This window comes from Microcaecilia unicolor, chromosome 1, assembly GCF_901765095.1.
Source record: "Microcaecilia unicolor chromosome 1, aMicUni1.1, whole genome shotgun sequence".
Lineage (NCBI taxonomy): Eukaryota > Metazoa > Chordata > Amphibia > Gymnophiona > Siphonopidae > Microcaecilia > Microcaecilia unicolor.
In genome coordinates, this window is record NC_044031.1 from 355,581,538 (window position 1) to 355,607,138 (window position 25,601).

The 25,601-nt window shown below is 42.9% G+C and overlaps 1 protein-coding gene and 2 long non-coding RNA genes across 3 annotated transcripts in view; 1 reads left to right on the plus strand and 2 right to left on the minus strand.

Moving 5' to 3' along the window:
* Nucleotides 1-13,795: 13,795 nt before the first annotated feature.
* LOC115474204 lies at nucleotides 13,796-15,420 on the minus strand. Its single transcript, XR_003942827.1, has 2 exons — nucleotides 14,738-15,420; nucleotides 13,796-14,320 (listed from the first exon to the last, which is right to left on the minus strand). It is a non-coding gene; the product is annotated as an uncharacterized LOC115474204 (long non-coding RNA).
* A 47-nt stretch (nucleotides 15,421-15,467) lies between these two features.
* LOC115474198 lies at nucleotides 15,468-19,355 on the plus strand. Its single transcript, XR_003942825.1, has 3 exons — nucleotides 15,468-16,514; nucleotides 17,685-17,688; nucleotides 19,344-19,355. It is a non-coding gene; the product is annotated as an uncharacterized LOC115474198 (long non-coding RNA).
* A 4,154-nt stretch (nucleotides 19,356-23,509) lies between these two features.
* The window catches only part of DDC (dopa decarboxylase), a 438,446-nt gene continuing 436,354 nt past the window's right edge, over nucleotides 23,510-25,601 (minus strand). The window contains 1 exon segment of the mRNA XM_030209542.1: nucleotides 23,510-24,584. The gene's annotated coding sequence lies outside the window, so the exon portion shown is untranslated.

Sequence of the window (25,601 nt, forward strand, 5' to 3'; positions counted from 1 at the left end):
ATCAAATCCGATCATATTATGATGACTGTTATCAAGCGGCCCCAGCACCATTACCTCCCGCACCAGATCATGCGCTCCACTAAGGACTAGGTCTAGAATTTTTCCTTCTCTCGTCGGTTCCTGGACCAGCTGCTCCATAAAGCTGTCCTTGATTTCATTGAATAATTTTACCTCCCTAGCGTGTCCCGATGTTACATTTACCCAGTCAATATCAGGGTAATTGAAATCACCCATTATTATTGTGTTGCCCAGTTTGTTTGCGTCCCTAATTTCCTTTAACATTTCTGCATCCGTCTGTTCATCCTGGCCAGGCAGACGGTAGTACACTCCTATCATTATTCTTTTCCCCTTTACACATGGAATTTCAATCCACAGTGATTCCAAGAAGTGTTTTGTTTTCTGCAGAATTTTCAATCTATTTGTTTCAAGGCTGTCATTAATATACAATGCTACCCCTTCACCAATTCGATCCACCCTATCACTATGATATAATTTGTACCCCGGTATGACAGTGTCCCACTGGTTAGCCTCCTTCCACCAGGTCTCTGAGATGCCTATTATATCTAATTTTTCATTTAGTGCAATATATTCTAATTCTCCCATCTTATTTCTTAGGCTCCTGGCATTCGCATATAGACATTTCAAACTGTGTTTGTTGCTCCTATTTACATCATGCTTACTACTTGACAGTACTAATTTGCAATCTTTTGTCTGATTTTTATTTTTATTTATGGACACCTGATCTACTACGATCTGTTTTGCAACCCACTGCCTCTGTGAACTGGACCCCGGACCATCCCTAGACAACGAATGCTGACAACTGTTTCCACCACAAGTGTGACAAGTAGAGAGAGGTAGGGACCTGGATCCCCCACTGTGAACTGCACAGACTGCTACACTACTCCAGGGACCTGCATGCTGCTCTAATAGGCCTAACTTTAACATTTGAGGCTATCATAGAGGTTGGTGCCATATTTTTATTCACATTTTGGGGGGGATGGGAGGGGGTCTGTGACCATTGGGGGGAGTATTGGGGGTTCACCCCTGATTCCTTCCAGTGGTCATCTGGTCAGTTAGGGCAGCATTTTGTGCCTTATTCGTTCTGAAAACAAGTCTAGACCAAAACGTTTTGGTTTTAGTCCTGGACATTTTTGTTTTGTTCCATTATGGTTGTAAAATGTCCAAATATTAGGCACACCATAATCCCGCCTTTGAACAGCCCCCAACATGCCACCCTGTGATTTATATGCACTGCAGACAAATTTCATAAACGTCTGCAAAATAGGTTTTGAAAATACCGATTTGGATGTTTTGAGAAGAAAAACGTCCAAATGGTGCTTTATGACACTTTTGGATGTTTTTGTCTTTTGAGAATGAGCCCCATAGTGGAAGCCAAGTGGGATGCTTGGGTTTGGAATGAAACTTATCACCAAGTGACCGCTACTCCTGCATATACTGCTTTTGGCTCTGGCGATCTGAAATGAAAGCTACCATCTAGAAGCAATTTACAGACAGGCAACTCATGAGATCCTTCTAAAAAGAATCTGATGGTAATAGAAGGTCAAACACTATTCTGTTTCCAGGATTCTCTCTGTAAACAACATTGTCAGAAAACCTGACCCCAAGTGGTATACTCTCTGAGCAGAGACTGAAATAGCATTCTGAATATAGCCTGCACTATTTTTAGTTTCAAAGAAGGAAGATGTCCGGGGGAGGGGGGGGGGGGGGGAACACATTGAATGGCATGGACATTGCTGTTCTCTTATCATGTTAAACATTAGTGTTGTTAGTTTTTGCTTTTTTACAGGTACAGCACTATCACACAGATCCAGTAGGTGGCAGCAGAGGGCTCATTGGCAGAAAAGATGGAGTTGTAAAATACTTTGTTGCCTTGTGGGTTTTTGTTTTTTGCAATTTGCTATTTGGAATTTGCATAAATTATAAAACAGATATATAGTGTCCAGGGGTTAAGTGATTAAGATGGTGGAGGTAATTAAGTTGTTTCAATGAAGAGTTATTATTGGGTTGCTATGGAAAAAAAAAGTGGAACATATGCAACATGGTAACTCTGAACTCAAATTTTAAAGGACCGTCAGAAAGTAAGCACAGACTTCAAACTGGAATGACTTACAATAAGGTTATGCCTCTAATCTTCATTGATCCCAAAAATTTTTAATAGAAATATAACTTTTTAAATTGTCCTATGTATTCATACTCTTCAAATTCAATTTTTCTCAATTTTTCATATATTATAAAATCTCTAAGACTTATCATAGTCAGTCTAGTGCAGGTCAAGCCCAGAAGAACCTCTGATGTTGTGTCATGTTTCACTTCTAGCTGCTCAAAGAACTAAGGAGTAGGGTGATGGATAGTCCTTCCCAAAATACGAGGGAGACTAAAGAATCCTTGTACACAGTATTTTATTCAAATACACCTAAAAGACTCAACATGGCACCATGTTTCAGCACTGAAGCGCCTGCCTCCACAGGAGCTAGCCCTGTGGGTCCTGTGGGTGCTTGAACACCCCAATATTGAGCAAACTCTTTAGCTGTGTCCAGGGAGGTGTAATTTCCATTGGATTTAGCACCCCTAATCATTTTGAAAAGTTTACTTCTATCAGGAGTCTGAGAATAGATGTATGATGGATATGGGAAAACTATCTCAAAATCTGATAACAATCCAAGTCACCGACAGAGTGTACAGAAATTCAAAATGGTTTTGCTCTGTCAGGGACTTGGACTGTTTGTATCAGATTTCGAGTTAAACAGTTTACCCATATCTATCTATTCCCGGACTCCCAAGGCAGGCGCTTCAGCGCTAAAGCATGGTGCTGTGTCGAGTCTTTTAGGTGTATTTGAATAAATACTGTGTACAAGGATTCGTTAGTCTCCCTCGTGTTTTTGGAAGGACCATTCACTCCTCACCCTACTCCTTGGTTCTTTGAACTGCTTCAAATGTAGGGATTGGTGCTCCTCCACTTTACTTGATCATTTTCATCACTTCTAGCTGCGTCAGGGAAGAATGAGTATTTTCCAAAACATTTCCTGGCACATTTCTCTCCCACATCAGTGTAGTAGGCTCACTGATGTGAAAGAGAAATGTGCCAAGAAGGTTTAGCATTGTCGACCACGTTGGATATCTGCAATTAATGTAAAACAGTGAAGCAGATTGAGTAATCACTTTATATAAAGAAGGGTAAATAAAGTTATTCTAGCAGATTTAGGGCCCTGTTTACTAAGCTGTGCTAGCATTGTTAGCTCACACTAAACACTAGAGTTGCCCATATGTTCCTATGGGTGACTTAGCACTTAGCGTGTCCTAATTATTAGCATGCACTAAAAATGCTAACCTGCCCTTAGCGTTGCTTAGTAAACAGGGCCCTTACTGTTTATGTATTCTTTTAGCTACTTCAACTATGGTCTTTCTGTTGAATAGCGCTTTTCAGTTTTACTTTGGCCTTCTAAATAAACTGAAGGGATGGATTAAGGTGTGTTTGGATTACCAGTGCATTATGTATCCCATTAGATTAATGTATTGAGAGAGTTATATGGAGACAGTAGGTTGCCACCCTGTACAATGTCCCACTAGAAAAGCCACATTTAAACCATGGGTTGGGTTGCTCTTGTTTTAAGGTATGTCCACCCCAGAGACATATACTGTATGTGGATGTGAAGTATACTTGATGAAACGGGTTACATGATGATGTCTATAGTAATGATAGACAGAAACAATATAGCAGGGGATTTATCTGGCGGGGCCTCATTTTTATGACCCCTGTAACCAAGATCATTTTGAGAGTGTACTATTTATTTATTTGGATTTTGCTCACACTTTTTTCAGTAGTAGCTCAAAGTGAGTTACATTCAGGTACACTGGATATTCCCCTGTCCCTGGAGGACTCACAATCTAATTTTGTACCCGAGGCAATGGAGGGTTAAGTGACTTGCCCAAGATCACAAGGAGCAGCAGTGGGATTTGAACAAGGCACCTCTGGATGTCAAAACTGGTGCTCTAACCACTAAGCTACTTCTCCACTCCACTATGCCTTTCTCTCTCACACAGAAAGCCATAAGTGAGTCTTTTGTGGGTGTATAGCTTGACTCCAATTTTTCATGTGCATCATAGGACCAAATTTAGCCAGCCAAGATGGATTTCTGACTGCTGGCCTGTAAACTGCCTGTGTGGACTTAATGTTGCATGCCGCATGCTGCAGCCTTGGTTTTGTGGGCCAAATGTGAACATAGACCCTGGGCTACTGTGATTATTCCCTGCTATGCACTGGTTCTAGCCAGCTTGAAACTTGGTGCCTACAACCAGCTTTTCTCTGTGCAGAGCTACTAACCAAGACAAAACATTGCATTGTGAGGAGCTAATTAAACTAGTGGACAAAGCAGTGGGGCCGTATGGCATACATCCAAGTGTACTAAAGGAACTTAGGGAAGTTCTGGCGGCTGTGCTTGCTGAAATTTTCAATATCTTTCTGTAAATTTCCAAGATCTTTCTGTAATACCAAATGTATATTTTCTTATGTATTTCCACTATTCATGATATATTGTAAGCCACATTGAGCCTGCAAAGAGGTGGGAAAATGTGGGATAGAAATGCAATAAATAAATAAATAAATAAATAAATACTTCTCTAGAGTTGGGAAGAGGTTGGGAACTACAGGCTAGTAATTCTGACTTCTGTAGTAAGTAAATTAATGAAAATGCTTTTAAAACGGAGAATAGTAGTTTTTGGAATCCAATGCATTACAGGACCCAAGGCAACATGGTTTCAATAGAAGCAGGTCTTGTCAGACAAAACTGATTAATTTCTTTGACTGGGTAACCAGAGAGTTGGATCAAGGGAGAGTTCTAGATGTGGTTATTTAGATTTTAACAAATCCTTTGACATGGTTCTGCATAGACGACTAATAAATAAACTGAGTGCATTTGGTATAGGCCCTAAAGTAAGTGACTAACTTAGGAACTGGTTGACTGGAAGGCAACAGAGGGTAGTGGTAAATGGAGCTCACTCTGAAGGAAAGGATGTTACCAGTGGTGTGCCACATGTTTCTGTTCTTGGGTCGGCTCTTTTTAATCTTTTTTAAGCGATATTACTGAAGGGCTGTCTGGTAAGGTTTGCCTCCTTGCAAATTATATCAAAATCTGCAATTGGGTAGACACTCCTGTTGGTGTGGATAACATGAGGAAGGATCTAGTGAAGTTTTAAGAATGGTCTGGAACATGGGTGTAGTTTGGGGGGAGGGGGTGACAGGGGGAAATGCCCACCCAAACGAGCTGCCACCCCATCCTCCAATCCCCAAGCCGCCGGCATCCTCTGCAAGAAAGCAGCGCGCATGCTCCTGGAAGCCTTTCGTTCTCCTTCATCTTCCTGTTCCCATGCAGGCGGGAAGCAGTAGGAGAGAGAAGGGCCTCTGGGGAAGGTCTAAAGCCGCGTGCTTGCTGCTTTCGCTGAGGCTGCCGGTGGCTTGGGGGATTGGAAGACGGGGGAGGGTAATACCGGGCACCACTGGATGACTCTGGCGGGGGGGGGGGGCAGCAGTGGGAGAGAGACATGCCCCCCCCTTTGCCCCCCCCCCCCCCCCAAATGAAACTGTCAAACTACACCCATGGTCTGGAATTTGGCAACTAAGGTTTAGTGCTAAAAAATGCAAGGTCATGCATTTGGGATACAGTTTAGGGGTGAAGATCCTTTGTGCATAAAAGAGGAGAAGGACTTGTGTGTGATCACATGTGATGATCTTAAGGTGACCAAACTGGTAGAAAAGGTGACGGTAAAAGCTAGAAGGATGTTTAGGTGCATAGTGAGAGGAATGGCTAGCCGGAAAAAGAGGTGATGAATCCTTTCTATAAGACCTCATTTAGAATATTGTGTACAATTCTGGAGACCACACCTTTAACAAGATATAAACAGGATGGAGTGAGGGTGGCTACTAAAATGGTCAGTAGTCTTCATCATAAAGTGTTTGGGGACAGATGTAAATATCTCAATATGTATACTTTGGAAGAAAGGGGGGAGAGGGAAAATATGATAGAGATATTTAAATACCTACATGGCACAGAAGGTGATTCTCTTTCAATTGAAAGGAAAGTCTGGAACGAGGGGGCATAGGATGAAGGTGAAAGGGGAGAGACTCAGAAGTAACCTGAGGAAATAATTCTTCATGAAAAGGGTGATGAATTCGAGGAACAGCCTCCCAGTGGAGATGGTGGAAGTGAAAACTGTATCTGATTTCAAAAAAGCTTGGGACAAGTAGATAGGATCACAAAGGGAGAGTAATGGCATGGATGGGGAGACTGGATAGGCCTTCATTTTTTTTCTCTGTTTCTTTTTCTACTAATTTTGAAAAATAAATGTTTCTGTAAAATACGTTTTACTTATAAGGGACTGAAGCACCATAAACTAGTGGCTTGCATTTTTCAAACACAGACTTTTGCTTCTTCTACCTAGAAGCAGACTCTGATTGGGTGAAGTAGAATGTGATTGTATATAGGAATGTCTTAGTGCAAAGACTTTTCTAATGGTTATGGATATTATATCAACAGAAATGATTTCCATGTAAGTTCACCAATTTTCCCCTACAAAGATGGGAAGTGTAGAGGCCCTCAGGTTCTGCTTGGTAAAAAAAAAAAAAAGCTCTGTAGAGATCTTTAGTGACCCAACTGTTATAGTATCTTTTACAACTTCTGAAACAGACATCTGGTAGTTTTGCCTGTGATTGATAATAAGAGAAGACAGCCTTTGGAGGGAAACTGTATTGGTGTAGATACCAATCTCAGTTGAAATAGCCTTGTCCTTTGGCTGCAGCTCCCTGGCCAAGCACTTTACTGCAAGAGGAAAAGGATTGGCTTTATCCTCTCTAATATCTGTACACCTAACTACAAAGAAGAGGGTTTCTGGCTACCAAAGCCACTACAACTGAAGATAGTAGGAGGGCAGGACATTTAGCAGAGCTCACACAGCTGCTGCATCTGCACAAAGTGAGATCTGGGACAGGTAACCAGCTCAACACCCTGTCTGCATAGAAGTAAGGGAAGAAAGTGTAGGAAGATTGAGCCTGAAGGAACCAGAGGGGGATCCTAGGAGAAACAATAGAAAAGATAACTTTCTGATGGCTCAAAGAGACCTACTACTAGATAGAAACTTACAGAGGAGCTCCCCTCTGGACTAGGGGTCCAGGAAGAGTATATGTAAAGTGGTTTACATATTCTATACAGCTACTTTCTCTGTTCCTACTGGGCTCACAATCTGTTTTTGTACTTGGGGCAATGGAGGGTTAGATGACTTGCCCAGGGTCACAAGGAGCTGCAGTGGGAGTTGAATCCAGTACCCCAGGTTCTTAGCCCTTTACACTAACTATTAGGCTACTCCAAAAGGATGGGCTACACCTTAACCAGGGTGGGACCAGGCTGCTGGCATCGGCATTTAAAAAGGAGATAGAGCAGCTTTTAAACTAGAAATGGGGAGAAGGCCGACAGTCGCTCAAAAGCACATGGTTTGGGATAAGGTATCTTTCAAAGATATCACCAAAACAGGGAAGATAGGGTATCCTGATAGTGAGGTTGCAAAAGAGACCGTAGTAGATCAAGTGTCCCTAAATAAAAATAAAAATCAGACAAAAGATTGCAAATTAGTACTGTCAAGTAGTAAGCATGATGTAAATAGGAGCAACAAACACAGTTTGAAATGTCTATATGCGAATGCCAGGAGCCTAAGAAATAAGATGGGAGAGTTAGAATATATTGCACTAAATGAAAAATTAGATATAATAGGCATCTCAGAGACCTGGTGGAAGGAGGCTAACCAGTGGGACACTGTCATACCGGGGTACAAATTATATTGTAGTGATAGGGTGGATCGAATTGGTGGAGGGGTAGCATTGTATGTTAAGGAGGGTCTTGAATCAAATAGACTGAAAATTCTGCAGGAAACAAAACACTTCTTGGAATCACTATAGATTGAAATTCCATGTGTAAAGGGGAAAAGGATAATGATAGAAGTGTACTACCGTCCGCCTGGCCAGGATGAACAGACGGATGCAGAAATGTTAAAGGAAATTAGGGACGCAAACAAACTGGGCAACACAATAATAATGGGTGATTTCAATTACCCTGATATTGACTGGGTAAATGTAACATCGGGATACGCTAGGGAGGTAAAATTCCTCAATGAAATCAAGGACAGCTTTATGGAGCAGCTGGTACAGGAACTGACGAGAGAAAGAAAAATTCTAGACCTAGTCCTTAGTGGAGTGCATGATCTGGTGCGGGAGGTAATGGTGCTGGGGCCGCTTGATAACAGTCATCATAATATGATCGGATTTGATTTTAGCTTTGAAGTAAGTATACATAGGAAATCAAATATGTTAGCGTTTAACTTTAAAAAAGGAGACTATGATAAAATGAGAAGAATGGTGAAAAGAAAACTTAGAGGAGCAACTGCGAGGGTCAAAAATTTACATCAGGCGTGGATACTGTTCAAAAACACCATCCTGGAAGCCCAGGCCAAATATATTCCGCGTATTAAAAAAGGAGGACGGAAGACCAAACAGCCGGCATGGTTAAATAGTGAGATGAAGGAAGCTATTAGAGCTAAAAGAAAATCCTTCAGAAAATGTAAGAAGGAACCGACTGAAAATAATAAGAAACGGCATAAGGAATGTCAAGTCAAATGCAAAGTGCTGATAAGGAAAGCTAAGAGGGACTTCGAAAAAAAAGATTGCGTTGGAGGCAAAAACACATAGTAATTTTTTTTAGGTATATTAAAAGCAGGAAGCCGGCAAAAGAATCAGTTGGACCGCTAGATGACCGAGGAGTAAAAGGGGTGATCAGGGAAGACAAAGCCGTAGCGGAGAGATTAAATGAATTCTTTGCTTCGGTCTTCACCGAGAAAGATTTGGGTGGGATACTGGTGCCAGAAATGGTATTCGAAGCTGACGAGTCGGAGAAACTTAATGAATTCTCTGTAAACCTGGAGGATGTAATGGGGCAGTTCTATAAACTGAAGAGTAGCAAATCTGGACCGGATGGTATTCATCCCAGAGTACTGATAGAACTGAAAAATGAGCTTGCGGAGCTATTGTTAGAAATATGTAATTTATCCTTAAAATCGAGCGTGGTACCGGAAGATGGGAGGGTGGCCAATGTAACACCGATTTTTTAAAAAGGGTTCCAGAGGAGATCTGGGAAATTATAGATGGGTGAGTCTGACGTCGGTGCCAGGCAAAATGGTAGAGATTATTATTAAGAACAAAATTACAGAGCATATTCAAAAGCATGGATTAATGAGACAAAGTCAACATGGATTTAGTGAAGGGAAATCTTGCCTCACCAATCTACTACATTTCTTTGAAGGGGTGAACAAACATGTGGATAAAGGGGAGCCGGTTGATATTGTGTATCTGGATTTTCAGAAGGCGTTTGACAAAGTACCTCATGAAAGACTCCAGAGGAAATTGGAGAGTCATGGGTAGGAGGTAGTGTTCTATTGTGGATTAACAACTAGTTAAAAGATAGAAAACAGAGAGTAGGGTTAAATGGTCAGTATTCTCAATGCAGAAGGGTAGTTAGTGGGGTTCCCCAGGGCTCTGTGCTGGGACCACTGCTTTTTAACATATTTATAAATGACCTAGAGATGGGAGTAACTAGTGAGGTTATTGAAAGTCATTAAATTGCGGGAGGATTGTGAAAAATTACAAGAGGACCTTACGAGACTTGGAGACTGGGCGTCTAAATGGCAGATGGCGTTTAATGTGAGCAAGTGCAAAGTGATGCATGTGGGAAATAGGAACCTGAATTATAGCTATGTCATGCACAGTTCCACGTTAGGAGTCATGGACCAAGAAAGGGATCTAGGTGTCGTCGTTGATGATACGTTGAAACCTTCTGCTCAGTGTGCTGCTGCGGCTAAGAAAGCAAATAGAATGTTAGGTATTATTAGGAGAGGAATGGAAAACAAAAATAAGGATGTTATAATGCGACTGCACCTCGAATATTATGTTCAATTCTGGTCGCCGCATCTCAAAAAAGATATAGTGGAATTAGAAAAGGAGCAGAGAAGGGCGATGAAAATGACAAAGGGAATGGGACGACTTCCCTATGAGGAAAGGCTAAAGCGGCTAGGGCTCTTCAGCTTGGAGAAAAGGCGACTGAGGGGAGATATGATAGAGGTCGATAAAATAATGAGTGGAGTTGAACGGGTAGATGTGAAGCGTCTGTTCACGCTTTCCAAAAATACTAGGACTAGGGGGCATGCGATGAAGCTACAATGTAGTAAATTTAAAACGAATCGGAGAAAATATTTCTTCACTCAACATGTAATTAAACTCTGGAATTCGTTGCCAGAAAATGTGGTAAAGGCGGTTAGCTTAGCGGAGTTTAAAAAAGGTTTGGACGGCTTCCTAACGGAAAAGTCCATAGACCGTTATTAAATGGACTTGGGGAAAATCCACTATTTCTGGGATAAGCAGTATAAAATGTTTTGTATATTTTTGGGATCTTGCCATGTAATTGTGACCTGGATTGGCCACTGTTGGAAACAGGATGCTGGGCTGTCTTTCCCAGTATGGCAGTACTTATGTACTCCTAGGACAATTTCTACCAAGGCAGAGTGTTCATAAGAAAACGAGAAAAGACTTATTTATTTATTTACAACATTTGTATCCCACATTTTCCCACCTATTTGCAGGCTCAATGTGGCTTACATAGTTCCGAAATGGTGATTACCAGTTCCGGAAAAAAGAAATACATAGTTAAGGTAGAGTAGACAGAATGGAGTAGGTATTCAGGAAGGAAAGTTCATCTTATAATAAAAATCGGGATAACTTAGCTTTTAATGATTGAAATTACTTTGTTCTATTATTGATGTTCATAGTTATTATTGATCTGTGTCCCATGTTTTGCCTGCATCATCCGAGTTTAAGCAAACTGTTTGGTACAAAACTGCCATGTCTGACCTGCACTGACTGATTGGATGGAAGAAGAGTGCTGAGTGAGTGGATTTGTTGTGCACTTTTCTACCCTGCTCTTGCTGGCCTCGGCTTTGACCCACTAGCAAGCTCTAAAATTACTAAAAGTAATTTACCAAGGCAAATTTGCTAAATAGATACTTTTGTTCTGTTTTTACTGAAGAAAATCCGGGAGAAGGACCACGATGGACTGGCAAAAGTTCATTTGAGAATGGAGTGGATATAGCACCGTTCACGGAAGAGAGTGTGTATCAACAACTAGAAAAACTAAAGGTGGACAAAGCCATGGGACCGGATGGGATCCACCCCAGGATATTGAGGGAGCTCAGAGAGGTTCCGGCGGGTCCTCTTAAAGATTTGTTTAATAAATCCTTAGAAATGGGAGAGGTTCCGAGGGATTAGAGAACGGCGGAGGTGGTCCCTCTTCACAAAAGTGGTGATAGGGAAGAAGCTGGAAACTATAGGCCGGTAAGCCTCACTTTGATTATTGGAAAAGTAATGGAAGCGATGCTGAAGGAAAGGATAGTGAATTTCCTGGAAGAAAATGAGTTGCAAGATCCGAGACAACATGGTTTTACCAAAGGGAAATCGTGCCAAACAAATCTCATTGAATTCTTTGATTGGGTGACCGGAGAATTGAACCGTGGACGTGCTATAGACGTAATCTACTTAGATTTCAGCAAGGCTTTTGACATGGTTCCCCACAGGAGGCTCTTAAATAAACTGGATGGGCTGAAGATAGGACCCAAAGTGGTGAACTGGATTAGGAACTGGTTGACGGACAGGCGCCAGAGGGTGGTGGTGAATGGAGTTCGCTCGGAGGAGGGAAAGGTGAGTAGTGGAGTGCCTCAGGGATCGGTGCTGGGGCCGATTCTGTTTAATGTATTTGTGAGTGACATTGCCGAAGGGTTAGAAGGTAAAGTTTGCCTATTTGCGGATGATATTAAGATTTGTAACACAGTGGAAAATATGAAAAAGGATCTGAAAAAGCTAGAAGAATGGTCTAAGGTTTGGCAATTAAAATTCAATGCGAAGAAATGCAAAGTGATGCACTTAGGGAGTAGAAATCCAAGACAGGCGTATGTGTTAGGCTTTGAGAGTCTGCTAGGTACGGATGGGGAGAGGGATCTTGGGGTGATAGTATCTGAGGATCTGAAGGCGATGAAACAGTGTGACAAGACGGTGGCCGTAGCTAGAAGGTTACTAGGCTGTATAGAGAGAGGTGTGACCAGCAGAAGAAAAGAGGTGTTGATGCCCCTGTACAAGTCGTTGGTGAGGCCCCACCTGGAGTATTGTGTTCAGTTTTGGAGGCCGTATCTTGCTAAGGATGTAAAAAGAATTGAAGCGGTGCAAAGAAAAGCTACAAGGATGGTATGGGATTTGCGTTACAAGACGTATGAGGAGAGACTTGCGGACCTGAACATGTATACCCTGGAGGAATGGAGGAACATGGGTGATATGATACAGACGTTCAAATATTTGAAAGGTATTAATCCGCAAATGAACCTTTTCCGGAGATGGGAAGGCGGTAGAACGAGAGGACATGAAATGAGATTGAAGGGGGGCAGACTCAAGAAGAATGTCAGGAAGTATTTTTTCACGAAGAGGGTGGTGGATGCTTGGAATGCCCTCCCGCGGGAGGTGGTGGAGATGAAAACGGTAACGGAATTCAAACATGCGTGGGATAAACATAAAGGAATCCTGTGCAGAAGGAAGGGATCCTCAGGAGCTTAGCCTAGAATGGGTGGCAGAGCAGGTGGTTGGGAGGCGGGACTAGTGCTGGGCAGACTTATACGGTCTGTGCCGGGGCTGGTGGTTGGGTGGCGGGGATAGTGCTGGGCAGACTTATACGGTCTGTGCCAGAGCCGGTGGTGGGAGGCAGTGATAGTGCTGGGCAGACTTATACAGTCTGTGCCAGAGCTGGTGGTTGGGAGGCGGGGTTGGTGGTTGGGAGGCGGGGATAGGGCTGGCCAGACTTGTACGGTGTGTGCATTGAAGAGGACAGTACAAATAATTCACCCTGATGCTCACTGGGCAAACAAGGGTTTTATATTTCTATGGGAGAATCAGTTCCAATTTCTGCATCACAGAAACTTTGATACTTTGAAAGTTAGGGGTCTGCATGAGGATGAAACATGTAAATTCTTGAATTTCTTTGATAGTTAAAATCACATCTAAATAGCAATACAACTCTAAGGCCTGATTCACTAAGGGGCCCTTTTACCAAGCTGCGGTAAAAGGGGCCCTGTGCTAGCGGCAATGCATGGTTTTGCCACATGCCGAGGCCCCTTTTACCACAGAGGATAAAAAGGCCAAAAAAAGAAATGGCCATGTGGTAAGTTTGCACTTGCTGCATGGTTATTTCGGGAGGGAGCACCACCCATTGAGGTGGTGGTAAGGGCTCCTGTGCTAACCCGGCGGTAACCGTGCAGCACGTGGCACTGCTTGATTACTTAAAGGTAAACCTGGCGGTAAAAATACAGAAATTTCTGTAGCACCAGAAATGGCACATGCTGGGGGGCAGAATTACTGCTGGGCTGCTGCGGTAGCCCAGCGGTAATTACAGATTAGCGTACGGCAAGCCTATTGCCACACGACAACCCTTTAGTAAAAGGGCCCCTAAGTTTTTCATTCCTTAGATATAAAATGGGGAAAAGTTTTCATATTATACTTAATCCATAAAACCCATATGTGACTATACTCAGGCTTTTATCTAACTGTAGATCCCCATCTACATAACAGAACCCACAGCAGCAAGCATTACTGTTAGCCAACCACATGGGCTACATAATTTAGGATAAAAAACACAGGCCACACCATTGGAATGCTTCATGTTTCATTTATTAATGTCATCAGCATGGAATTCCCTGCACATTCTGTCAACAGACAAAATAAAATTCATTCAGCAGATCAACACTGTTACGGTAAAAAGACAGAAAATGAGTGACAATTCCTAACAGGAAGCAAAACTGCTACAGAAACCGAAGGGTGAAACAATATTGTCTGTTAATATATCTGAAAAAGAAAATGTCAAGTACGATTCTGTGCCTATGGGGAAAAGGTCTTGAGTGGTCTGTATTTTACCACAACTTATACTCAAACTATGATTAGATCCTAATGTAAACCATGACAAGAGAGAAAAATAACCCCACTGATTCAATGTCAGTCAAAAAAGATGTCAAATAATTCAACGATAAGTATCATTTTGTGAAAAAGTATGTGAACCCGTCTTTCAAGTAGCTGGTTGCACCTCCATGAGCAGCAATAACTTCAACTTACTTACTGAGTGTGCACTTGCAAAGAAGGTGTACAGATGGGTTGAGTACAGGCAGGACTCAAATTGATGCCCTTAACTTATAGAAGGAAAATATATAAAGCAGATCATTGAGAGATAAAAATGATTTTATTAATAAACTAAAATATGCATACAATAGCCCGACACAGGCGCTCTGGGAGATAAGTGGCTATTTGATTGATCGCATGGTATTCATCATTTGTTTCAATATCTCTGGGAGAGTCGTTTTTTTCAAGACATCAACTGTATATTATATTACAGTTGCTTTTATCATCATACTCCTCCTTTGATAGTGGAGAATCATTGAGTAGCCCCTGAAGCAGCCCAGCAGGGCAAAACACGGCCTGTGTCGGGCTATTGTATGCATATTTTAGTTTATTAATAAAAATCATTTTTATCTCTCAACGATCTGCTTTATATATTTTCCATCTTGGAGTCTGCAGATCGTCTGCCCCTTTGTTTTCTTGGACCTTAACTTATAGAATACAGTACTTCAACTTACACGTGTGTCAATGGCATTATTTGCCTGCACCTAACTTTTAAGCATGCATATACCCTATTAGACTAGTATTCTATAAAGGACAGTAGGTGATTACGTTCCTTTATAGAATAAGCTCCAAACAAGTGCCCTCCCAGTGCCTAATTATAGATGCCCAGTTATAGAATTGCCCTCCTTGTGCCTCACAGTCATGAGAACCGCCCTGTCAACAGCATCTGCAAAGCTGAGCTCAATGTCCTACCCTCTGACAGAACAAAGTCCTGGGTCCTTGCAGTGCAAGGAATGTGATCTGATTTTGCTGCTCTTCTGACACACTAATCGGGGAACAAGGTTTCACAGGCACAGTTATCATTGTACAACACCACATGAGACTATTAGTCATTTAATGCACATACAAACTGACAATACATACGACTGATTTTATCACAGAAACCACAGATATGATGTCATGCCATAGCACAGGAGGGCCACAGAGGCAATGTATGCAAATATATTTCTTCGAAAAGACATACCCTACTGCCCCAACTTAAATGCCTGAACCCTGCAACACAAAGAAACCAAAACTTGTAATGAACACCGTATAACTCGTCTTCTCTACAATTCCCTAATGTGTCTGTAACACATTTATCTCATTGACAATAACATCACTCTGTATTTGTTTCATCACCGGAGGTGGCTAACGCCTCACGGTACCATGTAAGCCACATTGAGCCTGCAAATAGGTGGGAAAATGTGGGGTACAAATGTAACAAATAAATAAAATAAATAAATGTATATTTTTATGGATATGCTACAATCTTTCAGTATAAAGAGGAATGGAGGACTAAAAGTATTTAACTTGAATGTTAACAACCTCCAGAAAATAAAATAATTAATTTAATCAATGTGAACTAAGGAAGTTCTAATACAAAGGAGGAAAAAGCCACAGAGTGTATTAAGCACTGCAAAAGATCCTGTCCACTTCCAATCACTGGCATAAAAAACCTTCTTTAGTATTTTCATGTACTTAAATATCTATTTTCAATTACATATTCAAGAACTAAGGATTTTGCTTAGCTTAGTTTGTCATGCATTCATGAGGTCCTCCTGATGTTGACCAGTGTTTTGTGGGTAAACCACTGCTGCTTCAGGGGTTTCAAAGGACCATTTGTGAACAAAGCTTGAGCATCTGAAAAATAGCTAAGATTTTTGAAAATCTAATTTACATATATATGACTTACTACTGCAATTCCAACATCACTTCTTAGAATGCTGTAGAAAAAATAGCAGCTTGGCGTTTTAAAGAACACATATCCAATCATAAAGTAACAAGCATTTCTACTTTGACTGAACATAAACTCATGTCCATCAAAATCTGGAACCAATCAAAATTAAACATTAGAAATGGATTCTTCTTACCACAACTGGTGCACTAATTTTGAAATCAGAAAAAAATAAAACCAGTCTATCGCTAAATTTAAACTCATTGGTTGTATGGTATTCATTGTATAAATCCAATATTGTTCCCAATGCTGAAGCAAAAGCTGATGTTCTCTTCCTCTAAGAGGTAGTGATATGTGGTCAGGAACAAAACATTTCTAATCAGAAAACGAATGATTCTCTGTTATACAGCGCATTACAACCGGAGCCTCTCTTTTATTTCAATGCACAGCATTTGAGTGTTCTGCCATCTGAAATTTAAAGTTCCTGGAGGGACACAAAATACAATACACCACATAATCGGTTTCACATGTGGTGTAAAACTTTAAGTTGACTAGAAGGATTCACAAAAGAGGAGAGAGCGAGAGTTATTTGACAAGTTTGACATGGAGTGCATGAAAAATGCCCTCCCCTCTCTTGAACATTTGCAGATCACAAAACAGAGGGACAAAGTTTTTCTTTCATATTTTGCCCTCGATGGTATGCAAGGTGCTTATCTGCAAACACTGAATGTACTGACAGTAGGTTCAAATATCTTCTAAGGATTCATGCTGATGAGCTCTCTTTGAACCCCTTTTACTAAGGCGCGTGCTAAACGTTAGAGACACCAATGCATTCCTTTGGGCATCTCTAATGTTTAGCGCATACCCAATTTTAGTGCGTGCTAAAAATGTGAGCGCAACTTAGTAAAAGACCTCCTTTCTATATTGAAGTACACAGATAACATATTCATCATGCTCAGAAGTGATTCTTTTCTCTTGACAAGTAGTTCTGTATTTTTTATTTATTTATTTTTATATCCCATATTATCCACAAAGCAAATTTCTGTTCAATGTGGCTTACAATTAAACAATGAGTAACAGTATTCATATATTGGAATGAGGTTTTTACATTAATGATTACATAGAGAAATATTTTTTGAACAGATAAGTTTTTTAAGCTTTTCGGAATAGAAGATAGGAGTTTATGCTTCTGATTTCTTTTGGAAAGAAATTTCACCATTCCAAATCCAGTTGTATAAACAGATTTGTATGTTATGTTTTTACAACTAGGTAAATGTAAAAACAAATATTCTCTTGAGGTTGGCTTTGCATGTCTAGCTGACAGGATATTTAGTCAAGTGTCATACCAAACAGAATTTTGAAAATGAATGTGCATGTTTTGAACTTAATTTGACCTCTAATTGGATGCCAAAGTAATGCAATAAGTAAAGAGGTGACCTTGTTCAAAATTATGTTGCCCCATAAATTAATCGTGCTGCTGTGTATTGTGCTGTCTAAAGCAATTTAAGTAGTGCTTCCTACATAAATTGCATTACAGTAGTCCAATTGTGAAAGTAATCTGAATGAACTCTTGTTAAACTACGCTCTAACTCTTTTTATTTTCCACATTGTCTTGAACATTTTAGCATTTACTGCATGAGCTTGATCTTTGAAGAAAAAATGTTGGTCAAAAACAACTCCTAGAATTTTTAAATTTTTTATCTATAGGATAGACAGTTTGGTCAATTGTTTATTTGGGATAAGAGGTGATTGAGTGTGAGCTTGATAATACCAGGAATTTAGTTTATTTGAATTTGAAGGTCATAGCCCACTGTTCCATTAGGTCTAGACCTAACTGTTTATTAAAAAAATGCTTGTTTATATGCTTGCTTAATGATGCTTTTAGAATAGCCTCTAGCACTAAGTCTCACTTGTAACTCTCTAGGGCCCAGATGATTAAAAGCCCTGCGCTGTTCCAAACAGCGCCCTAAAAATAGCGCTGGGACAGCGCAGGGCTTTTCTGCATCGATGATCAAAGATAATGCATGCAAATCTAAGCAGCGCTATTATCTTTGATTATCATGTTTAAAGTGCGGGAGAATTGTGCCGAGCATGCACTCAGCACAATCCTCCCACACTTGTTTGACAGCTCTGGGCTGTCAAAAGCCCAAACCTGTCAAACAGCCTGCAGAGGCCCGAACAACTCGGCCACCGCCGCTGGGCAAACCATCTCCCCCCCTCCCCCCCCCCCACGATCCCACCCATGTTCACGGAGGGCTGGAAATCCGGTGGGTCTCCAGCACCCCCGAACCCACGCCGCCTCCCGAAAAACGCTATCCTACCTCCCACCCACCGACGGGGAGGGGGGGGCTGGAGGATCGGTGGGTCTCCAGCCCCCGAAACCCCCAGAAATCGTTGATTGGCCGCCTCCAGCCAAAGAATCTCCCACTCTGATCCATTGACGGGGGGGGGGGGGGGAGCGATTCCCTTACATGGTCTGTAGCCCCGCCCAGCGCGTCCCAGGATGCAATGGACGGGGCTGGGCGCCGCCATTTTGGGCGTCGACTGACTGGAAGATCAGGGAGGCAGGCAGGCTGCGTCCCTCCTCCAACAAAAGGTAGGGGGGCTGGGAGGGGGGTGTCACGACACCACAGTATACCACGGACCACCATGGAATCTAAGGACAACGCTGGGGGGAGGATTTGGGGTGGGCTGGAGGTCCACCAGACCTCCAGCCCCCCCCCCCCCCCCGTCGATGGATCACAGTGGGAGATCCTTTGGCCGGAGGCAGCCAATCGATTTCTGGGGGTTTCGGGGGCTGGAGACCCACTGATCCTCCAGCCCCCCCCACCCCCCCGTCGGTGGGTGGGAGGGTAGGATAGTGTTTTTCGGGAGGCGGCGTGAGTTCGGGGGTGCTGGAGACCCACCGGATCTCCAGCCCTCTGTGAACATGGGGGGGGGGAACCGGAGGTCCTCCGGACCTCCAGCCCCCCCGTTCACGTTTGCCTTGGGGGGGGAAGGGGGGCCTGCCAGCATGCAACTGCATGCTGGACAGGGCTCACCATTCCTCCCCAATGATCCGCAAAATCTAACGCCAGCTCGGAGCTGGCATTGATTTTGCTGCGGCCAGCGACCCAATCTTTGGCACGCCGGTCGCTGATCATTGGGGATGAATGCGTTAAGCGCCAATTAGCATGCATTTGCAAGCTAATTGCGCTAGATGCCCTGTTTAGCATGCATTTGCATGCTACTTGCGCTGAGAGCCCTCGAGTGCGCTGTTTCAGGCGCTCGAGGGCTCTGATCATGGGTTGGCTGCAAACTCTGGCGCTAGTATGGTGTTAACAGCCTCTAGCGCCTGAGTTTGCTTTTGATCATGAGGGCCTAGATCGCATCTAGTACTCCTCTTGAGATGAACATATCCTTCTGTAGCTTGAAAATTGGGTAACAGTAAGACTGCACTTCAATATCTCTGGGTGATAACTAGAGAAATGCAAAAATATATTTCAATCGGCGTCCTTCCTGTATATAGTTGTCACATGTCCAGAAATGAAATATCAGATTTACTTTGTCATTACAAATTTCAATCTTGGATGATGGTTATTTAACTAACCTAAAAATCCATCTAACGCAGATGAGTTTCAATCCATAAAAAAGAAAATGTCATCTATGAAGTGTGACCAGCTCTTGATATGGGATACGAATCCAGAGGACTGGATCCATTTATATTCAAATGCAGCCATAAAAAGATTGGCTACCGAGGGAGCCATCATAGCTCCCATTGCAAGAAGTGATGTTGGAATTGCAGTATTAAGTCATCTATCTATCCATCTATATATCTATATATATAAATTGGATTTTCAAGAACCTTAGCTATTTTTTGAGATGCTCAAGATTTGTTTTATTTACAAAAGGTCGTTTGAAACCCCTGAAGCAGCAGCAGTGTACCTGCAAAACATTGGCCAACGTCACGAGGACCTAAAGAATGCATGACAAACTAAGCTAAGTACTTAGTTCTTGAATATGTATTTGAAAATAGAATTTAAGTATATGAAAATATTAATTTATGCCAGTGTTTGGAAGTAGACAGCATCTTTTGAAGTGCTTTTGACATTCTAAGGTGCTTAACACTCTGAGGCTTTTTCCGCCTTTGTATTAGAATTTCCTTAGTTCACAATGATTAAATTAATTATTTTGTTTTATGGAGGTTAACATTCAAGTTAAATAATATTTGTGGATATCCTGAAAACCTGACTGGTTTGCAGTCCTCCAGTATTTGAGTTTGACACCCTGAAATAGAAATCAGACAAGCTAGCTCATATATGGGAGACAGACTTATTTTCGAAAGAGAATGTCACCCATCTTTCGACACAAATTGCAAGATGGCGTCCTTCTCCCAGGGTTGCCCAAATCGGCATAATCGAAAGCCAATTTTGGGCATCCTCAACTGCTTTCCATCGTGGGGATGACCAAAGTTCACGGGGGCGTGTCAGTAGCGTAGCGAAGGCAGGACTGGGGCGTGCTTAACACATGGGCATCCTCGACCGATAATGAAAAAAAGAAGGGCATCCCTGACGAGCACTTGGACGACTTTACTTGGTCCATTTTTTCTTGCGACCAAGCCTCAAAAAGGTGCCCAAACTGACCAGATGACCACCGGAGGGAATCAGGGATGACCTCCCCTTACTCCCCCAGTGGTCACTAACCCCCTCCCACCCTCAAAAAAAACTTTTAAAATATTTTTGCCAGCCTCTATGCCAGCCTCAAATTTCATACCCAGCTCCCTGACAACAGTATGCAGGTCCCTGGAGCAGTTTTAGTGGGTGCAGTGCACTTCAGGCAGGCAGACCCATGCCCATCCCTCCTACCTGTTACACTTGTGGTGATAAATGTGAGCCCTTCAAAACCCACCACAAACCCACTGTACCCACATGTAGGTGCCCCCCTTCATCCCTAAGGGCTATGGTAGTGGTGTACAGTTGTGGGGTGGGTTTTGGGGGGGCTCAGCACCCAAAGTAAGGGAGCTATGCACCTGGGAGCAATTTCTGAAGTCCACTGCAGTGCCCCCTAGGGTGCCCAGTTGGTGTCTTGGCATGTCAGGGGGACCAGTGCACTACGAATGCTGGCTCCTCCCACAACCAAATGGCTTGGATTTGGTCATTTCTGAGATGGGCGTCCTCAGTTTCCATTATCGCTGAAAACCGGGGACGATCATCTCTAAGGTCGACCTAAATGTTGAGATTTGGGTGTCCCTGACCGTATTATCGAAATGAAAGATGGCCGCCTATCTTGTTCCAAAAATACAGGTTTCCCCGCCCCTTTGCAAGGACGTCCTGCAAGGATGCCCTCAGGAAAACTTGGGTACCCCATTCGATTATGCCCCTCCACGGCACCAGGGTAAAGGCCTAGCAAAGGCAATCCTGGCTGTCTAAAACACCCTATCTAAAGGTTGGTTCTAATGTTTACTAACAGCTACGGTTTCCAACAATTTTATAGCCTAATAGGCTAATTCAATCCTAGTTCTATCCCACTCTTGTAGCTCTAAGGAAAGCCACATTACATTACTGTGAACATGGTGGGGTAAAAGCAGGACTAAACTGGCCTGTATCTAATGATGTACAGCAGTGCTTCCCAAGTCCAGCCCTGGAGTACCCCTTGACAGTCAAGTTTTCAGGATATCTACAATGAATATGCATGAACCTGATTTATATACACTGCCTCCATTATATGCAGATCTCTTTCATGTATATTCATTGTTGATATCCTAAAAACTTGATTGGCAAGGGATACTCCAGGACCGGACTTGGGAAACACTGATGTACAGTGATTAGCAAGCCTACTAGTAACTGCAAAATCTGTTGGTCAGAGAGTGAGAAGACCGGTGATCAGTCAGCTGGACTGCAGGACACTGACCAAGTGGAAATGTTCGAATGCCCCCCACCATGGTGGGGGGGGGGGGGGGGGAGTATCATGGAGCTGCAGAAGGAGGCAGTGTTGCACTAATTTGCCCCTAGCACCATGCTTTCTTGCCTTCAGGAGCCTGATTCACACTATCACTTTCTACAGCTCCTACCCAACTCCAACCTTACAACTGTGGTTTCTTATGTTGCTAGACTAGTCCAGATTCATGGATTTATGCCATTCAACTAGCATATGGAGACAGAGAACTACAACTTTCCCAGTGACATTATCACTGCTATAATGACTGGTGCAGATATATACTCTAATGTCAAAACCAAAACATCACTACCTTAAAGGATCTTTCACTGAAAGTGGTATTTTTTGGTGGCAATTGTTTGGTCTGTCATATCTCTGAATTTCAAGTCTTATCTTGCAGATACCCTCCTCTAACTGAATTTCTTCTGGAAGGCAGTTATGCTTTGTATGGCTCCATCCTTTCTGCCTAAATTTGTCTTTCTCTGAGGAGGACTGTCGGGGGAAAGTAAGGATCCTTACAATGCTGACTTATAGAAAGTTCTTCTCTGGTACTTGAAGGGGACTAACCCTTTTTGGAAGTCAGATAGGCTATTCATCCTTTTTAGTGATCCTCGCAAGGAAGAGAAAAGCCTCTAAATACACCTTGGCCAGATAGATCATGGAGAAAATATCCTCCATGTATTTGTTAAAGGGGTTGTGAGTTCTGAAGGGTTTTCAGGTGCACTTTACTAAGGATCAAATCTCCTCCTTGAGGTCAGAGCAATGGCTCCAGAGGATATTTGTAGGATAGCTAACTGATCATCTCTGTATTCCTTTGTCAGACATTATAGTTGAACTTGCAGACAAAGGAGGATTCTGCTCTTGAAACAGGTGTCCTCAGGGCAGCCTTGACCTCCCCCATCTGGTTTAGCTTGACTTCTTTTCATATGTCTGGACTTGTCTAGCAGGATGATAAAGAAAGAGAAATTTATTCCTGCCTGATCATTTTCTTTCTTTGGATCTTGCTAGACCAGACCAAGTGGCTGCTTATCTCTTACTCTAGCATCAGGTGTTTGGGCCTTACACTTCTTGGGAAGATGGGGATATATGTTTAGTCAACTCAGGGGCGTATCTGGACTCGGGCGGTAGGGGGGGCCAGAGCCAGAGGGAGGGGGCACATTTTAGCCCCCCCCCCGGCGCCACCGATCCCCCCCCCGCCATTTCCGGACCCCCCCCCTCGCCACCAATGACACCCTCCCCCGCTGCTGTCACTTACCTTTGCTGGCGGGGGACCCCAACCCCCCGCCAGCCGAGGTCCTCTCTTCCATGCAGGCTGCGCCGCTGCAAGTTTCAACGCTTCCTGTTCTTCTGAGTCTGACGTCCTGCACGTACAACGCGCAGGACGTCAGACTGAATTCCAAATTCTGAGTCTGACGTTCTGCACGTTGAAACTTGCATCCTGCACGGAAGATAGGACTTCGGCTGGCGGGGGCTTGGGGTCCCCCGCCAGCAAAGATCGGCGACAGGTTGGTGGCGGGCGGGAGGGGGAGGTGGAGAGGGTCTGTTGTAGGGGGGTCCAGGGCGAAATCTGCGGGGGCCCAGGCCCCTGTGGCCCCACGCAGATACGCCCCTGAACTGTTGTTATGGCTGTCTGGAGGGTTCTCTTGGGGGGGGGGGGGGGGGAAGACATTTGAATTTCATTTATTTATGATTTTTCTACTTGGATAAGTTCTGACTTTGACATTAGAGTACTGGCAAGTATCTGCTTCTGCACCACTACAGCATTGATGATGGTACTAGGAATGTTGTGGCTCTTTGTCTTCACCTGCTGGTACAGTGACATAAGCTCATGCATTTGGACTAATTTAGTAGGGTTCAAGAAAAGGAAATTAACAAGTAAGAACAAATTTCTCCTTCTCTGAACCTTTATGGTGTCTTCTAGATGGTTAGGATAAATGTCCAGCTGTCCCCTTGAGGACAACATTGTCCTAATGCATAATGGGATGTGGTAGTGGCATACCAAGGGCTGGGTGGTCGGTGCAGTTCACCCTATGTACAGGCAGTAAGGGAGTACACTGAGCAGTCACGTGGCTGTCAGCTCTGTCAGTCCCCTACCCTGGAATGGGAAGTTGACATCAGAGGGGACAGTGGACCGGCAGAGTCAATAGCCGCTCAGAGCACCCCTTTACTGCTTGGAGGGTGGGGGCAGGGGTGCTCCATCTGGAGAAGAGGAGTGCTCCATTCTGGGTGGCAACCAAGCTAGGTACACCACCGGGATGTGGAACATTAATTACAATGGGTAGCATCTGAAACCTCTGCTACTACTCTTTGGGATGTAAGTTGAAAATCAGTACTGTCCAAAAGGCCTCTCTCTTGGTACTGGGTAATTTGGCAGCTCTGGCTTGTGCTATACTACAACTACTAGGAAAATGAATGAAATAATCCTCCTGACACCAGGCCAGAATAATCTTGACACTGTGCTGTGGCAAGTAGAAAATATGAACCTGATAAGATACACATGTGTATTCACTGAAGATTGCTAGGGATATGCAGTTATACAGTTCAATCACTGAGGTTGTAGCCCTGGCATCATGTCACCATAGAATGTGGCACTGTAAGCTTGGTGCCAGCATCATAGGAGCAGAAAGATGAATTCGGATCAACCAAAAGTTGGTGATGGGGTCTTCAATTTGCTGCTTGCTTATTTTCTCTGGGTCTTGTTACCTAGAGAAATTGATATTGAATTATACATTATAAAATGCAGTTATCTCTAAAACCAATCAAAGGGCCTGAAACATCATCAAGTTGAGGAATCTTCACTGATGAAAGTTAGGTACAGTATTTATTTTTATAATGATCGACTGTGACATAATTCTCTTGCATATGAAAAACACAGTAGAAATAAGAATGACAGCAAAATCTTGTAGGAACTTCTCTAAGCGTGTATCATGCCCCTTCCCGCTTCCCTTCAAACATTGCTATGTTTATAATTCACTTCCAGAGTCTTCAGGTTTCTGACTCAAATCAGGAAATGTGTGAATTCTTTTCCTTCGATATTGTGTGCACTGTTCTGTGGCAGGAAGCTGACTCTGAGGTATTCCTGTGCATCCCTGCTACTGAATAGTTTACACTGTGCTGCTATGTGATTTGACTTGCCTCTCCCACCCCAGAAACCAAAAAGAAACATGAAATCATTGAGGGGATAATTTTATGAACCATTTTCAAACATGGCATCTAAAGTCTAGATGTGTCCGAAAAAAGTGCTTAGCAGTATTCTATAAACCACGCCTAAAGTTAGGCGCAGTTTATAAAATAGCACATAGGGAAGGGAACACGCCTACATTTAGGCATGGTCATTTATGGCAGTGAAAACCTGGTATAAATACCTGCACCTAAATGTAGATGTGTTTCCCGAATTCTATAACAATGTGTGTAAATTTGCATAACACCCCTGGCACACCCAAACTCCTTTTCAGCTATGCACGTTAGGATTTACATGCACCTATTTTTAGAATATGCCTAAAAAGAAGTGCAATTAAATTCCAGTTATTGCCAATTATCATCACTGAATGGCTCATTACTCAATTAAGGTGTGTGCACAAATTGGGCATACGTAAATTGTGCTACACTCCAATCTTCAGGTACTACGGATGATATTAATGACAGGTTACAGATCACTAACAGCAGATCAGCAATTTCATGTTTGAATTCTTTCAGTACCCTGGGGTGTATACCATCTGA